Genomic DNA, 18,240 nt, shown 5'->3' with positions numbered 1-18,240 from the left:
AGAATAGTGTAGCATGTTACTGCTTTCGGTTAATCCTATTCTGCTGCATAGCCTGTCATTGTTGCTACAGTTGTTACCCTTACCTGCAATCCTAAATGCTTAGTATAGGATGCTAGTATTCCATCAATGGCCCTACACTCTTGTCTGTCTGCCATGCTATACTACTGGGCCGTGATCACTTCGGGAGGTGATCACGGCCATATGATATATACTTTATACTGTTACATTACTTATGATACTGTTCGGAGATGGGGGCTGAAGGGGCAGGTGGCTCCATCCCGGTAGAGGTGGGCCTGGGTTCCCGACGGCCCCCGACTGTTACTTTGTGGCGGAGCGATAGGGCAGGTTGAGACCACCTAGGAGAGAGGTGGGCCTGGCCCTGGTCGGCGTTCGCGGATACTTTAATTAACACACTTAACGAGATCTTCGTATTTGATCTGAGTCTGGCCACTGGCCTATACGTACTAACCAACTAAGCGGGAACAGTTATGGGCACTCGACGTCGTGGTATCAGCCGAAGCCTTCTTGACGTCAGCGACTGAGCGGCGCGCACCGGGTTGGACCGCGTAACGCGACTTCCTTTGTAATGGAGGTTGCTAGGTCTGCTCACCGGCCGCCCTCGCAACGTGCAGGTGTGCAATGGGCGATGGGCCCAGACCCCTGCGCCATAGGATTTAGACCGGCGTGCTGACCTCTCTGTTGTGCCTAGGTAGGGCTGCGACGTGTTGATCTTCCGAGGTCGGGCATGACCCAGGAAAGTGTGTCCGGCCAAAGGGGATCGAGCGTGTTGGGTTATGTGGTGCACCCCTGCAGGGAAGTTTATCTATTCGAATAGCCGTGTCCCTCGGTAAAAGGACGACCCGGAGTTGTACCTTGACCTTATGACAACTAGAACCGGATACTTAATAAAAAACACCCTTCCAAGTGCCAGATACAACCTGGTGATCGCTCTCTCACAGGTCGACGAGGAGAGGATCGTCGGGTAGGATTATGCTATGCGATGATACTTGGTGAACTTACCATCTACTCTCTTCTACATGCTGCAAGATGGAGGCTGCCAGAAGCGTAGTTTTCGATAGGATTAGCTATCCCCTCTTATTCTGGCATTTTGCAGTTCAGTCCACCGATATGGCCCCTTTACACATATACCCATGCATATGTAGTGTAGATCCTTGCTTGCGAGTACTTTGGATGAGTACTCACGGTTGCTTTTCTCCCTCTTTCCCCCCTTTCCATTCTACCTGGTTGTCGCAACCAGGTGCTGGAGCCCAGAAGCCAGACGCCACTATCGACGACGAGTCCTACTACACGGGAGGTGCCTACTACTACGTGCAGGCCGCTGACGACGATCAGGAGTAGTTTAGGAGGATCCCAGGCAGGAGGCCTGCGCCTCTTTCGATCTGTATCCCAGTTTGTGCTAGCCATCTTATGGCAACTTGTTTAACTTATGTCTGTACTCAGATATTGTTGCTTCCGCTGACTCGTCTATGATCGAGCACTTGTATTCGAGCCCTCGAGGCCCCTGGCTTGTATTATGATGCTTGTATGACTTATTTTATTTTTAGAGTTGTGTTGTGATATCTTCCCGTGAGTCCCTGATCTTGATCGTACACGTTTGCGTGTATGATTAGTGTACGATTGAATCGGGGGCGTCACACGTTGGTACTCCCCCGCCGATTCCTCGACGGACAGACTCTTCTCCACCTCGACCTCGGCCACGCGCAACTCCTCCTCCCGGCGCTCCTCGATCTCTGCCGCCTCCTGCATCTCCAGCTCCCGCTCGGCGACCTCATGAGGAAGCAAGTGCTCCATGGCCACCGCCGCCTTTTCAGACGTGGGTTGCATGCTGGAGGCCGAGGTGGCCTGGAATATCTTGGCGTGTGCATCCTCGATCTTGGTGTGGATGGTGTCGACCCGGGCCAAGGCGACATCGGCGGCTGATAACCCACAAGTATAGGGGATCGCAACAGTTTTCGAGGGTAGAGTATTCAACCCAAAATTATTGATTCGACACAAGGGGAGCCAAAGAATATTCTCAAGTATTAGCAGTTGAGTTGTCAATTCAACCACACCTAGATAACTTAATATCTACAACAAAGTATTTAGTAGCAAAGTAGTATGGAAGTAATGGTAACGGTGGCAAAAGTAAATAAGCAAAGATCAATATGTGAAAAGCTCGTAGGCATTGGATAAGTGATGGAGAATTATGTCGGATGTGATTCTTCATGCAATAGTTATAACATAGGGTGGCACAGAACTAGCTCCAGTTCATCAATGTAATGTAGGCATGTATTCCAAATATAGTCATACATGCTTATGGAAAAGAACTTGCATGACATCTTTTGTCCTACCCTCCCATGGCAGCGGGATCCTATTGGAAACTAAGGGATATTAAGGCCTCCTTTTAAGTACCGAACCAAAGCATTAACACATAGTGAATACATGAACTCCTCAAACTACGGTCATCACCGGGAGTGGTCCCGATTATTGTCACTTCGGGGCTGCCGGATCATAACACATAGTAGGTGATTAATGACTTGCAAGATAGGATCAAGAACTCACATATATTCATGAAAACATAATAGGCTCAGATCTGGAATCATGGCACTCGGGCCCTAGTGACAAGCATTAAGCATAGCAAAGTCATAGCAACATCAATCTCAAAACATAATGGATACTAGGGATCAAACCCTAACAAAACTAACTCAAATACATGATAAATCTCATCCAACCCATCACCGTCCAGCAAGCCTACGATGGAATTAATCACGCACTGCGGTGAGCATCATGAAATTGGTGATGGAGGAAGGTTGATGATGACGACGGCGACGGATTCCCCTCTCCGGAGCCGCGAACGGACTCCAGATCAGCCCTCCCGAGAGAGTTTAGGGCTTGGCGGTGGCTCCGTATCGTAAAACGCGATGAATCCTTCTCTCTGATTTTTTTTCTCCCCGAACGTGAATATATGGAGTTGGAGTTGAGGTCGGTGGAGCACCAGGGGGCCCACGAGGCAGGGGGCGCGCCCATGGGGCAGGCGCCCCCCCCACCCTCGTGGACAGGGTGTGGGCCTCCTGATCTTGATTCTTTCGCCGGTATTTTTTATAAATTCAAAAAATATTCTCCGTGAAGTTTCAGGTCATTCCGAGAACTTTTATTTCTGAACAAAAATAACACCATGGCAATTCTACTGAAAACATTGTCAGTCCGGGTTAGTTCCATTCAAATCATGCAAGTTAGAGTCCAAAACAAGGGCAAAAGTGTTTGGAAAAGTAGATACGATGGAGAAGTATCAACTCCCCCAAGATTAAACATTTGCTTGTCCTCAAGCAATTCAGTTAACAAACTAAAAGTGATAAAGAAAAACTTTTACAAACTCTGCTTGCTCTTGTTGTTGCAAATATGTAAAGCCAGCATTCAAGTTTTCAGCAAAGATTATGAACTAACCATATTCACAATAACATTTAGGTCTCATGTTTACTCATATCAATGGCATAATCAACTAGCGAGCAATAATAATAAATCTCGGATGACAATTCTCAAAACAATCATAATATGATATAACAAGATGGTATCTCGCTAGCCCTTTCTGAGACCGCAAAACATAAATGCAGAGCACCTCTGAAGATCAAGGACTGACTAGAAATTGTAATTTATGGTAAAAGAGATCCAGTCAAAGTCATACTCAATATAAATTAATAGTAATTGATGCAAATGACAGTGGTGCTCTCCAACTGGTGCTTTTTAATAAGAGGATGATGACTCAACATAAAAGTAAATAGATAGGCCCTTCGCAGAGGGTAGCAGGGATTTGTAGAGGTGCCAGAGCTCGATTTTTGAAATAGAGATAAATAATATTTTGAGTGGCATACTTTCATTGTCAACATAACAACCGAGAGATCTCGATATCTTCCATGCTACACACATTATAGGCAGTTCCCAAACAGAAATGGTAAAGTTTATACTCCCCCTCCACCAACAAACATCAATCCATGGCTTGTCCGAAACAACGGGTGCCTCCAACTAACAACAGTCCTGGGGGAGTTTTGTTTGCAATTATTTTGATTTGATTTGCTTAGAGCATGGGACTGGTCATCCCGGTGACCAGCCATTTTCTCATGAGTGAGGAGCAGAGTCCACTCCTCTTGAGAATAACCCGCCTAACATGGAAGATACAAACATCCCTAGTTGATACATGAGCTATTCGAGCATACAAAATAGAATTTCATTTGAAGGTTTAGAGTTTGGCACATACAAATTTACTTGGAATGGCAGGTAGATACCGCATATAGGAAGGTATGGTGCACTCATATGGAATAACTTTGGGGTTTATGGAAGTGGATGCACAAGCAGTATTCCCGCTTAGTACAAGTGAAGGCTAGAAAGAGACTGGGAAGCGACCAACTAGAGAGCGACAACAGTCATGGACATGCATTAAAATTAATAAACATTGAGTGCAAGCATGAGTAGGATATAATCCACCATGAACATAAATATCGTGGAGGCTATGTTGATTTTGTTTCGACTACATGAATGAACATGTGCGAAGTCAAGCCACTTGAATCGTTCAAAGGAGGATACCACCCTATCATACCACATCACAACCATTTTAATAGCATGTTGGCACGCAAGGTAAACCATTATAAACTCCTAGCAAATTAAGCATGGCATAAGCAACTATAATCTCTAATTGTCATTGCAAACATGTTCATTCATAATAGACTGAGTCAGGAACGATGAACTAATCATATTTACAAAAACAAGAGAGGTCGAGTTCATGCCAGCTTCTCTCATCTCAATCAGTCCATCATATATCGTCATTATTGCCTTTCACTTGCACGACCAAACGATGTGGATAATAATAATAGTGCACGTGCATTGGACTAAGCTGGAATCTGCAAGCATTTAATTCAAGGGAGAAGACAAGGTAATATAGGCTTGTTGGGGAACGTAGTAATTTCAAAAAAATTCCTACGCACACGCAGGATCATGGTGATGCATAGCAACGAGAGGGGAGAGTGTGTCCATGTACCCTCGTAGACCGAAAGCGAAAGCGTTAGCACAACGCGGTTGATGTAGTCGTACGTCTTCACGATCCGACCGATCCAAGTACCGAACGTACGGCACCTCCGAGTTCAGCACACGTTCAGCTCGATGACGTCCCGCGAACTCCGATCTAGCAGAGCTTCACGGGAGAGTTCCGTTAGCATGATGGCGTGATGACAGTGATGATGTTGCTACCGACGCAGGGCTTCGCCTAAGCACCGCTACGATATGATCGAGGTGGTATATGGTGGAGGGGGGCACCGCACACGGCTAAGAGATCCAAGGGATCAATTGTTGTGTCTATGGGGTGCCCCCTGGCCACGTATATAAAGGAGTGGAGGAGGGGGAGAGGGCTGGCCCCTATGGCGGTGGGAGTAGGATTCCTCCCCTTCCATGTAGTAGGAGTAGGAGACAAGGAAGGGGAAGAGAGAAGAGAAGGAAGGAGGGGGCGCCGCCCCTCCCCCTAGTCCAATTCGGACTAGTCATTGGGGGGCGCGGCCTGCCTTTCTCTCTCCCCTAAAGCCCAATAAGGCCCATATACTTCTTCCCCCGTATTCCCGTAACTCCCCGGTACTCCGAAAAATACCCAAATCACTCGGAACCTTTCCGATGTCCAAATATAGTCATCCAATATATTGATCTTTACGTCTCGACCACTTCGAGACTCCTCATCATGTCCCCGATCTCATCCGGTACTCCGAACTACCTTCGGTACATCAAAACACATAAACTCATAATACAATCGTCACCGAACGTTAAGCGTGCGGACCCTACGGGTTCGAGAACTATGTAGACATGACCGAGACACGTCTCCGGTCAATAACCAATAGCGGAACCTGGATGCTCATATTGGCTCCCACATATTCTACGAAGATCTTCATCGGTCAAACCGCATAACAACATACGTTGTTCCCTTTGTCATTGATATGTTACTTGCCCGAGATTCGATCGTCGATATCTCAATACCTGGTTCAATCTCGTTACCGGCAAGTCTCTTTACTCATTCCGTAATACATCATCCCGCAACTAACTCATTAGTTACAATGCTTGCAAGGCTTATAGTGATGTGTATTACCGACTGGGCCCAGAGATATCTCTCCGACAATCGGAGTGAAAAATCCTAATCTTGAAATACACCAACTCAACAAGTACCTTCGGAGACACCTGTAGAGCACCTTTATAATCACCCAGTTACGTTGTGACGTTTGGTAGCACACAAAGTGTTCCTCCGGTAAACGGGAGTTGCATAATCTCATAGTCATAGGAACATGTATAATTCATGAAGAAAGCAATAGCAACAAACTAAACGATCAAGTGCTAAGCTAACGGAATGGGTCAAGTCAATCACATCATTCTCCTAATGATGTGATCCCGTTAATCAAATGACAACTCATGTCTATGGCTAGGAAACTTAACCATCTTTTATTCAACGAGCTAGTCAAGTAGAGGCATACTAGTGACACTTTGTTTTGTCTATGTATTCACACATGTATCAAGTTTCCGGTTAATACAATTCTAGCATGAATAATAAACATTTATCATGAAATAAGGAAATAAATAATAACTTTATTATTGCCTCTAGGGCATATTTCCTTCAAGGCTCTTTGTTAAATCAACAATAATGCAAATAAGAGCCACTTCAACATTTTCATTATGGTCTTCTCCTCTCGACCCCCCAAAGAAAACAAAGGAAATAAAACTATTTATACGGGAAAGCTCCCAACAAGCAAAAGAAGAACGAGAAATCTTTTTGGGTTTTCTTTTAATTATTACTACTACAAGCATGGAAAGTAAACTAGCTAGAAGCTACAACTTTTTTTTTTGGTTTTTCTTAAGGTTTTTCAAACACACAAGAAGAAAGCATAAAAAGGAAAATAAACTAGCATGGATAGTACAATGAAAGAGTATGAGCACCGACAACTAGAATGAGTGTGTGAATATGAATGTAATGTCGGCGAGAAATACGTACTCCCCCAAGCTTAGGCTTTTGGTTGTCCTTGAATTTTACCTTAGGGTGCCTTGGGCATCCCCAAGCTTAGGCTCTTGCCAATCCTTGTTCCAAAATCCATCAAATCTTTACCCAAAATCTTGAAAACTTCACAACACAAAACTCAACAGAAAATCTCATGAGCTCTGTTAGCGAAATACAACAAACCACCACTTTAAGGTACTGTAATGAACTCATTATTTATTTATATTGGTGTTAAACCTACTGTATTACAACTTCTCTATGGTTCATACCCCCCCCCCCCCGATACTAGCCATAGATTCATCAAAATAAGCAAACAACACACGAAAAACAGAATCTGTCAAAAACAGAATAGTCTGAAGTAATCTGCATCAAACGCAAACTTACGTAACTCAGAAAAATCTACCAAAATGGGACGACCTAGATAATTTGATTATTGATCTATTGCAATTGGAATCAGTATTTTATCACTTTCTGGTGATTTTTAACAATTGTTTTTGTGAGCAGAAAGTTTCTGTCTTTTTCAGCAGGATCAAATAATTATCACCCAAGAAGATCCTATAGGTTTTACTTGGCACAAACACTAATTAAAACATAAAACCTCATCTAACCAGAGGCTATATGAATTATTTATTACTAAACAGGAACAAAAATCAAGGAACAAAAATAAAATTGGGTTGCCTCCCAACAAGCGCTATCGTTTAACGCCCCTAGCTAGGCATTTTTATTGCAAGGATAATTCAGAAAACAGACTGAGAATACTATTTTTGCTTTATTTAATCTAAATAACAGAAAGTAAAAGGAGGGTACAGAAGGTTGTGCTTTCTAACTTCATCCATCTCATGCTCATCAAAAGGAAGCCACTAACAAGGTTGATCAAGTCTTGTTAACAAACCCATTCCGAATCGCATGAAACCGGAGAAATTTCGAATAACACTAAGTTACCTCAACGGGGATATGCACATCCCCAATAATAAGAATATCATATTTCTTCTTGACAGTAGGAAGAGGAAATTCAAAACCTCCAATAGTAATCGATGGAATTTTTCCAATAGAGTTGATACGTGGACATGAGGTTGTTTCCTCGGAAAGTGTATTGTATGCTCATTACCATTAACATGAAAAGTGACATTGCCTTTTTTGCAATAAATAACAGCCCCTGCAATATTCAAAAAGGGTCTACCAAGGATAATTGACATACTATCGACCTCGGGAATATCAAGAATAACAAAGTCTGTTAGAATAGTAACATTTGCTACCACAACAGGCACATCCTCACAAATACCGACAGGTATAGTAGTTGATTTATCAGCCATTTGCAAAGATATTTCAGTAGGTGTCAACTTATTCAAATCAAGTCTACGATATAAAGAGAGAGGCATAACACTAACACCGGCTCCAAGATCACATAAAGCAGTTTTGACATAGTTTCTTTTAATGGTGCATGGTATAGTTGGTACTCCTGGATCTCCAAGTTTCTTAGGTATTCCACCCTTAAAAGTATAATTAGCAAGCATGGTGGAAATTTCAGCTTCCGGTATCTTTCTCTTATTAGTAACAATTTCTTTCATATACTTCGCATAAGGATTCATTTTAAGCATATCAGTCAAACGCATACGCAAAAAGATAGGTCTAATCATTTCAGCAAAGCGCTCAAAATCCTCATCATCCTTTTTCTTGGATGGTTTAGGAGGAAAGGGCATGGGTTTCTGAACCCATGGTTCTCTTTCTTTACCGTGCTTCCTAGCAATAAAGTCTCTTTTATCATAACGTTGATTCTTTGATTGTGGGTTATCAACATCAACAGCAGGTTCAATTTCTACATCATTGGTATTCCTAGGTTGAGCATCAACATGAACATTATCATTAGGTTCATGTTCATCACCAGATTGTGTTTCAGCATCAGAAATAAAATATCATTGGGATTCTCAGGTGTGTCTACAACAGGTTCACTAGAAGCATGCAAAGTCCTATCATTTTTGTTTTTCTTCCTCTTAGAAGGACTAGGTGCATCAACGTAAGTTCTCTGAGAATCTTGCTCAATTCTCTTAGGGTGGCCCTCAGGATACAAAGGTTCCTGAGTCATTTTACCCCCTCTAGTCATAACTCTAACAGCATTGTCATTTTTCTTGTTATTTAATTCATTGAGCAAATCATTTTGAGCTTTAAGCACTTATTCTACTTGAGTGGTAACCATAGAAGCATGTTTACTAATGAGTTTAAGTTCACCTTTAACTCTAGACATATAATCACTCAAGTGTTCAATCATATAAGCATTGAGTTTCAATTGTCTACCAACATAAGAATTGAAGTTTTCTTGTTTAACAATGAAATTATCACTCATCTAAGCATTGGCTAGCAGACTTATAACAAGGAATTTCACCTTCATCAAATCTATAGAGAGAATTAACCTTTACTACCTGTGTCGGGTTATCAAGACCATGTATTTCTTCAATAGGTGGTAAATTCTTAACATCTTCAGCTTTAATACCTTTTTCTTTCATAGATTTCTTTGCCTCTTGCATATCTTCAGGACTGAGAAATAGAATACCCCTTTTTTCGGAGTTGGCTTAGGAGTTGGTTCAGGAAGTGTCCAATTATTTTCATTAGTCAACATATTATTTAATAGTAATTCAGCTTGATCAACTATTCTTTCCCTGAAAACACAACCAGCACAACTATCCAGGTGGTCTCTGGAAGCATCGGTTAGTCCATTATAAAAGATATCAAGTATTTCATTTTTCTTGAGAGGATGATCAGGCAAAGCATTAAGTAATTGGAGAAGCCTCCCCCAAGCTTGTGGGAGACTCTCTTCTTCAATTTGCACAAAATTATATATTTCCCTTAAAGCAGCTTGTTTCTTATGAGCGGGGAAATATTTAGCAGAGAAGTAATAAATCATATCCTGGGGACTACGCACACAACCAGGATCAAGAGCATTAAACCATGTTTTAGCATCACCCTTTAATGAGAACGGAAATAACTTAAGGATATAGTAGTAACGAGTTTTCTCATCATTAGTGAATAGGGTAGCTATATCATTTAATTTAGTAAGATGTGCCACAACAGTTTCATATTCATAGCCAAAAAGGATCAGATTCAACCAAAGTAATTATCTCAGGATCAACAGAGAAATCATAATCCTTATCAGTAACACAGATAGGTGAAGTAGCAAAAGCAGGGTCATATTTCATTCTAGCATTTTTCCTTCAGCTTAGCTAGTAATTTCTTAAGATCATTCCTATCTTTGCAAGCAAGAAAGTCTCTAGCAGTTTCTTCATCCATAAAATAACCCTCAGGCACAACAGGCAATTCATATCTAGGGGGAGAATCTTCATCATCACTTTCATCAATATTATCAGTTTCAATAATTTCATTCTCTCTAGCCCTAGCAAGTTGTTCATCAAGAAATTCACCTAGTGGCACAGTAGTATGAAGCATAGAAGTAGTTTCATCATAAGTATCATGCATAGCAGAAGTGGCATCATCAATAACGTGCAACATATCAGAATTAATAGCAGAAGCAGGTTTAGGTGTTGCAAGTTTACTCAAAATAGAAGAAGAATCAAGTGCAGAGCTAGATGGCAGTTCCTTACCTCCCCTCGTAGTTGAGGGATAAATTTTGGTTTTCTCATCTTTCAAGTTCCTCATAGTGACCAGCAGATATAAATCCCAAGTGACTCAAAGAATAGAGCTATGCTCCCCGGCAACAGCGCCAGAAAATAGTCTTGATAACCCACAAGTATAGGGGGTCGCAACAGTTTTCAAGGGTAGAGTATTCAACCCAAATTTATTGATTCGACACAAGGGGAGCCAAAGAATATTCTCAAGTATTAGCAGTTGAGTTGTCAATTCAACCACACCTGGATAACTTAATATCTGCAACAAAGTATTTAGTAGGAGAGTAATATGGAAGTAACGGTAACGGTGGCAAAAATAACAGTAGCAACTTTGTAGTAATTGTAACAGTGGCAAGGGTAAAGTAAATAAGCAAAGATCAATATGTGAAAAGCTCGTAGGCATTGGATCGGTGATGGAGAATTATGTCGGATGTGATTCTTCATGCAACAATTATAACAAAGGGTGACACAGAACTAGCTCCAGTTCATCAATGTAATGTAGGCATGTATTCCGAATATAATCATACATGCTTATGGAAAAGAACTTGCATGACATCTTTTGTCCTACCCTCCCGTGGCAGCAGGGTCCTATTGGAAACTAAGGGATATTAAGGCCTCCTTTTAATAGAGTACCGGACCAAAGCATTAACACATAGTGAATACATGAACTCCTCAAACTACGGTCATCACCGGGACTGGTCCCAATTATTGTCACTTCGGAGTTGCCGGATCATAACACATAGTAGGTGACTAATGACTTCCAAGATAGGATCAAGAACTCACATATATTCATGAAAACATAATAGGTTCAGATCTGAAATCATGGCACTCGGGCCCTAGTGACAAGCATTAAGCATAGCAAAGTCATAGCAACATCAATCTCAGAACATAATGGATACTAGGGATCAAACCCTAACAAAACTAACTCGATTACATGATAAATCTCATCCAACCCATCACTGTCCAGCAAGCCTACGATGGAATTACTCACGCACGGCGGTGAGCATCATGAAATTGGTGATGGAGGAAGGTTGATGATGACGACGATGACGGATTCCCCTCTCCGGAGCCCCGAATGGACTCCAGATCAGGCCTCCCGAGAGAGTTTAGGGCTTGGCAGTGGCTCCGTATCATAAAACGCGATGAATCCTTCTCTCTGATTTTTTTCTCCCCAAACGTGAATATATGGAGTTGGAGTTGAGGTCGGTGGAGCACCAGGGGGCCCACGAGGCAGGGGGCGCGCCCCCCACCCTCGTGGACAGGTTGTGGGCCCCCTGGTCTTGATTCTTTCGCCAGTATTTTTTATAAATTCCAAAAATATTCTTCGTGAAGTTTTAGGTCATTCCGAGAACTTTTATTTCTGCACAAAAATAACACCATGGCAATTCTGCTGAAAACAGCATCAGTCCGGGTTAGTTCCATTCAAATCATGCAAGTTAGACTCCAAAACAAGGGCAAAAGTGTTTGGAAAAGTAGATACGATGGAGACGTATCAGCGGCACGGACGGCAGCTCGAGCGCTCTCGGCGTTTGCAGCCGCCGTCGCAGCAGCAGCTGCAGCCGTCTCGGCTGCCGCAGACGCCCTCTCGGTGGAAGCGGCCACGCTCAATGCGGATGCGGCGGCACTCTCGGCATAGACGGCCGCGCTCAATGCGGATGCGGCGGCACTCTCGACGTAGGCGGCCGCGCTCTCGGCGCAGACGGTGGCGCTCGGGGGGGGGGGGGGGACGCGGCCATCGTACGAGCCTTCCTGAAGTGTTTCCATGGTGTCATCTTTACAAGAAGGGGGTGTGGGAATGGGGATTGGGATTCGTGGATTCAGGGGTTGCCGGCATTGGAGCCGACGAGCCGATGAAGTTTAAGGAGGGAGACTTAAATAGACCCATATATTTTCATCGCAAACGGTTCCTAGAAAACAACTGTGTGTGATGTTGTACATATTTTTTATTAGCTGTGAAAGACGAATTTGGAGTAAAGTGGCAACGGATGGTGTTTTAAATGAACGAGAAATTTTGTAGTACTAATACTTTTGGAAAATTTCAGGGGTCATTTGACCTTTTAAGAAATTTAAGTGATTTTCTAGCAGTGAGGAATTAGGAGGAAGTATTTTTTTGGCTTGTAATAACGAGGCACCTGCTTGTGTAATGCAATGACCCTGGTGGGTCCCTACTGTCAGCCTCTCCACGTACAGTCATCTCCTGATTCCTCTTGGTCTTTGACCATGTTGACAACGCCAGACGGAGGCGGGCACAGCGAGCGAACCAAGGCGGAGAATGACGGCGAGGCCTCGGATGGGAAGGAACAGCAACCGTGGAAGATGCGGCAGTGTAGTGGCAAGTGGAGGGTAGTACGAGGGCAACAACATGCAACTCAAGCTTACGAACGGTACAAAAAGCCCAAGGGTTAATTGTTCATTAAATTTTTAGACAAAACCCAGATTGAACATGGCAGTAACATCTAACCCAACCACTCATTTTCGCAGTCACAAACAAATGGATCGGTCTGATCCATAAAATCAACATCCTGTGCATAAAAATTTATTGCACGATGACTACAACTTGTTGTAAATAGAAGCCGAGCATGTTTAGAAGCCCATTTGTCCACCTGAAACTTCTTTTTTTGCTCTTCAACATGTCCGTCCGTGAAAAATCTCTTCCGGTAAAACTTAAGCCTCAGGGACAATAGTAACCTCGCATTCAATAGGAAGAATGTGACAAAGCTTCTGTTTGCCTGGTTGGATGCATATCCTTCCATCGTTATTGTCCTCAAACGAATGCCATGAGAACTGAGAAAATCCTGGTGCTTATTACGCCACCGATTGGTTATACGTTTGTCACCATGTGCTTGCAGTACCTAAGTAGACATGAAGATTTGAAAACAGTTAAGGTCTGAAAAAAGAGTATGTCAAAACAGCAACAGCTGAACGGCTAATTCTAGTACAATATATACAGTCTCTCAATGTGCATGAAATCATCACCTCCATATATAAATTCTCCAGAGACCGAAAGCATCACAGCAAGCCAATAATTATGTTCAAATCACAACTATACATTCCGATATATAAGATCTTGACAGAATCCAGCAGCATTGATAGGCTATCCATGGACGAACTCTTCATTGAGCATATAACATAATATTAGTACCCAAAGTGTACTCCAAGATGATATAAAACTTATGCACACAAATGAAAAATGCAGCTTATGATTACAAATGTGTAGATGATAATATACGGTACCTGAAAAAGTGAGGAGCCAAACACCAACTCCTTGTGAACATTAAACGGATCACGAATTACACCCAAGGTCTCCAGTTTGGGCACAAAGACGACAGTTATTTGCGAAGGTTTATAACAATTATCAAGGAGCAACCTTTCAAGTGAAGGGGCATCTTCGATGATGAGCTGATGTCCTTCAAAACAAATTCCAATGCATTTAAGGTGAGGCGACTTTATTTGGAGACAACTGATAGGGATTTCTATTCCCAAAACAATCAGCAAGCGCTCCAGGGCAGGGCAACTGGAGTGGATGATGTTGTGCAGTGAGGCCTCCGACAGATAAACCACCACAAGTGAAAGTCTTTTTAGCAGTGGGAGTCGAAGCATTTGTACCAGATCGTATGGTAGATGGCACCGGGCGAAGGTGGCGGTGTGGAGAGAGGAGGAAAACCGCGAGATGGACAACGGTGGTGTGGGCACGAATTCTTCGTATGTTCGTGGTATGAAACTTTCGTGGTAATGGTAGAACTCAAACTGCTGGAGTTTTCCGAATTCAGGGGGCGTCAGCCAAGCGTCCACCATGCCGGGTATGGACAGCAGGTAGCGTGTCGGGATGCAGAGGCATTGAACGGGGCCCTGCTGGTGAGAGGAGACGATGGCTCTGAGGAGATCAAATTCAGGAAGGACAGATATCTGACGACGGTCGAGATTGAGGGGCACGGTGCGCCATAGAGGGCGCCACCGAGTTGAGAGGACTTGTGTGTGGCAACAATCCTTGGTGGGGAGAAGCGAGATGATCTCCTGAAGGATGACGTCCGGGAGATCGCTGATGCGGTCCACCTAAGATTCTACCAGTTCCTTAGATCCGGGTGGGGGGGGGGGGCTCGTCGCTTCTCCCCGCGATGCCGGGTGCGGGATCTACAACCGGCATCGCCACTGGCGGGAGCCTCATCTTCTTGGTGCTGGGGCCAGCCGACTTCATTTTCCTTGTGGGCGTCGCGCCAAGCTCACAGGTTTGAGCAGAGTAGCCAGAGACGAGCCTAGTGGCAGTGCGAGTGGGGAAGGAGGGCTGGGGTTTTCTGTAGGAGTGGAAGAAGAGGAGCAAGCGTTTTCTGTACGAGTGAGGAAAAAGGTGAGCGGTTTTTTTGGAAGAGTGAGGAAGATGGGGAGCGGGGGGAATTGGGGCGAGACGGAAGCATAAGTGGAAGCGAGGAGGAAGGAGGGTTTTCCTGGGATCGCCCCCTCTTCAAGAAATATGGGCTTCTCCTTGCAAAAAAAACAAATGGGCTTTAAGATGGATAGGCTTTTCTATCGGCCCAGTCGGCTTCCCGTGTTTCGTACTGGAGGGCCTTGTGCTAGAGGCAGCCCGAGACACTCTCCAGCTTATTTCCCATTCAAAAGAAAAAAAAAAGAGACACCTCCAGCTTATGGCTACTCATCGGTAACCTTTTTCAACTTGGAATCCACCAAATTAGAGGATGCGGTACTGGATGCAGACACTCACACTGGTCGCGTAGCGCGGTAAAGTGAGGTGTCAAATAACAGGCCTACAATATACTTACTAGATTGTGAAGGTTCACAGGCTAGTCAACATTTACATTAAACCAAGCTTCAGAAGATACGGTATGCATACTAACATTCAGAAGAACAAAAGTTCAGCATGTTTATGCATCTCAATGATTCACCATACTATAACCAATACAAAGTTGTGAGAAGGTGTGGAAATAAAGAAAATCGGTCGATGCTTCTCTGAGCAAAGGGCCTCCCTGCGCATGCATTAATTTCCTTAATTTCCTGGGCATGCTTGTTCTTCTCAATGTTGTGAGCACTTTGAGCATGTTGGCAACTCCACGGCTAGCTAGCTGCCTCATCTTGCAATTGATGCTGACACATTTGCAGCAAACACATGAGGCAATAGAGATGACTCAACATGTATTGTGCAGTTTCCCTGAAATCATCTTCATTGTCCTGAATCTGAAAAGATAGGAAAACAATAGCTATACTTAAACTATGTTGCAAAACAGTAGCACATATCAATAGCTCGGCATGACAAAACATGATCATCTGGACGAAGGGGATACTGACCTGCCTGAGGAAGATTATATATAATTTCATAAGTCCTTAGTTGATTTCCACCTTCGGCTGCACTGCTTGGTTGCTACTCCACACATGACAGGATCGTTCCGCACAGCAATCAGCAAGTCAACGTATGAATAAGCTTATTTCATCTTGCGGTGGTGATTGTACCTAGTTACGAATGTAGGAATACCTGGAGCACCATGAGGTTAGCTGACAGCAGGTAGATGCAGCCATATAAGTTTTGTGCGGTGCTACCAAAATTGAGGTTTGTATCCCTTCCCGTTATGAGAATTCTTCTTGAAGTTGGTAGAATGTGATGGCTTGTTCTTTGCATCAAACTTGCCTTTCCCCTGAGATTTGTTCTTGTTGTTTTGGGGCTGGTTGGGCTGGAAGTTCTTCTCGTGTACCATGTGGGCACTAGAAGCTCCCTCAGCGACCCAAGCACATGTGTCTTTTGCTCTCGCCTTCTCTTCAAAATGAAGACTGCTAATGAGATCCGAAACGGAAAACTCATGTCTCTTGTTTTTTAGAGAAGTAGCAAAATCGTTCCACGAAGGTGGAAGCTTGGCAATGATGGTCCCAGCAAAAAATTTGTCCGGCAACACACACTTGAAGTACTCAAGTTCCTTAGCGAGTGACTGTATCTCATGAGTCTGCTGAACAACAGAGCGCTCATCAGTTATCTTGTAGTCACAGAATTTCTCCCTGACGTACAACTCGTTGCCAGCGCCCGAGGCCCCAAACATGGCCTTGAGCGCAGCCCACATGTCTTTGCCGCTGTCAAACGACATATATGAATCCACAATGAAATCGTCAAGAACACTCAGCAGGGCGGCTTTGAAGAGGGTATCCATGTTCTCAAAAGCTTCCTGCTGTGTAGGATTAAGATCGCCCTCAGGCTTACCCTTAGTGGCGTCATAGCCGTACATGATATGAAACCAATATATATACTGCTCTTGTGTGCCACCTTTTATATTGCACCCCCTTAAAAGTAGGCGGCTTCAAAAGCGCAGCAAAACCACTCGGAGTAAATTGCCTATAATCAGGTTTTTGGATTGGATTGTTGAATATATGAGCAATTTACTATGAGATGTAATCTGAATCAATAGTAAATAGATCATGATGACAATTGCAAAGATCAAAGTAATGATGCGGACTAAACCAGGAGGACAGAATCACATACTGTACAGCAGGAGCAGAACCGCTGGGTTGATGTTGTCACTCATGTCGTTGATGAAGAGGTTACCGAGGTCGGGGAAGAAGGCTGTCGTTGAGGAAGTCGTCGCTGGCAGCAGTCACAGGAGTGTGCTCCCCAAAAACCTGATCGCCCCTCTCCCGTACAGGATCATGAAAGGCGGGGTTCGGAGGACTGCTGTCCCTTCTCGCGGTGCACGCCGGAAGGAGGGATGGAGAAGAATTGTGTGGCGGTGCTAAGATCTGGAATGGTGCGAAACCATATGATACAGCGGCGGCTAGGGTAGAGCCTGTCAGGTTGGTCGTGCGAGTAAGACCAAGTAGTATAATAGTAGGCCTGTGGCCCAAACCCCATATCCAAGTCAATAATGGCCCCACTTTCCAAAAGAATTAGAAACGGCTGAGTAATTAAGGCGTCTGATAATTATTAATTAGTGACTTAATAAATTTTCTGACTCACACCACACTTAGAGCATGGTTAATAGTATAGCCAACATCCGGCTATATGAAGTTGACACATCATCTAGAACCAACCTAATACGGAGCCTGCTTACAATAGTTAGTCCCTTTAGTATAATACTATATCATTAATAATGGCCCCACCTTTTGTCTCACAAAGTATGTGTAGTCTGAAATGCCGGGCGTGCAGCGGACGGTGCCCTCGGTTGGCGCGCCGCTTCAACGGCGGAAGCAGTGAGAGGTCGCGTCGCCCTGACTTGCCATCAATGTGGAGCGGCGGGCTCAGCTGGCGCCGGGCGGGAAGGTTTTGATTTTTGATTCAGTTGATGTGCTGCTACCGTCCAATATTCGCGTGTGGTTGTTTCTAGAATAAAAAAGGAGATACTCCTACTTATGTTACTGCCACTATGGCTAGCCTTGCGCTTGGCTCTTCGCCTCTTCCGGAAGTCAAACAATAATGGTGGTACTACAGTAGTACTTCTGGCAATCTGACACCAAATGAACTGCTGCACGTCCACCGCTTGTAAGCAAAAGTTTCTCCTCGTGTTGAGAGCCACCGCGCACGCGTTGGCGAGGGAGAAGGCGTAGTAAGCAGGCTTCTCGTCGTTCTGCGAGTTGACGGGACACATCAAAGTTATTTAGTACGTACTCTCTCCAAAAAAG

This window comes from Aegilops tauschii, chromosome 1 (genome assembly GCF_002575655.3).
Source record: "Aegilops tauschii subsp. strangulata cultivar AL8/78 chromosome 1, Aet v6.0, whole genome shotgun sequence".
Taxonomy (NCBI): domain Eukaryota; kingdom Viridiplantae; phylum Streptophyta; class Magnoliopsida; order Poales; family Poaceae; genus Aegilops; species Aegilops tauschii.
The sequence above is the reverse complement of the archived record's forward strand: the minus strand, read 5'-3'. Positions refer to the sequence as shown.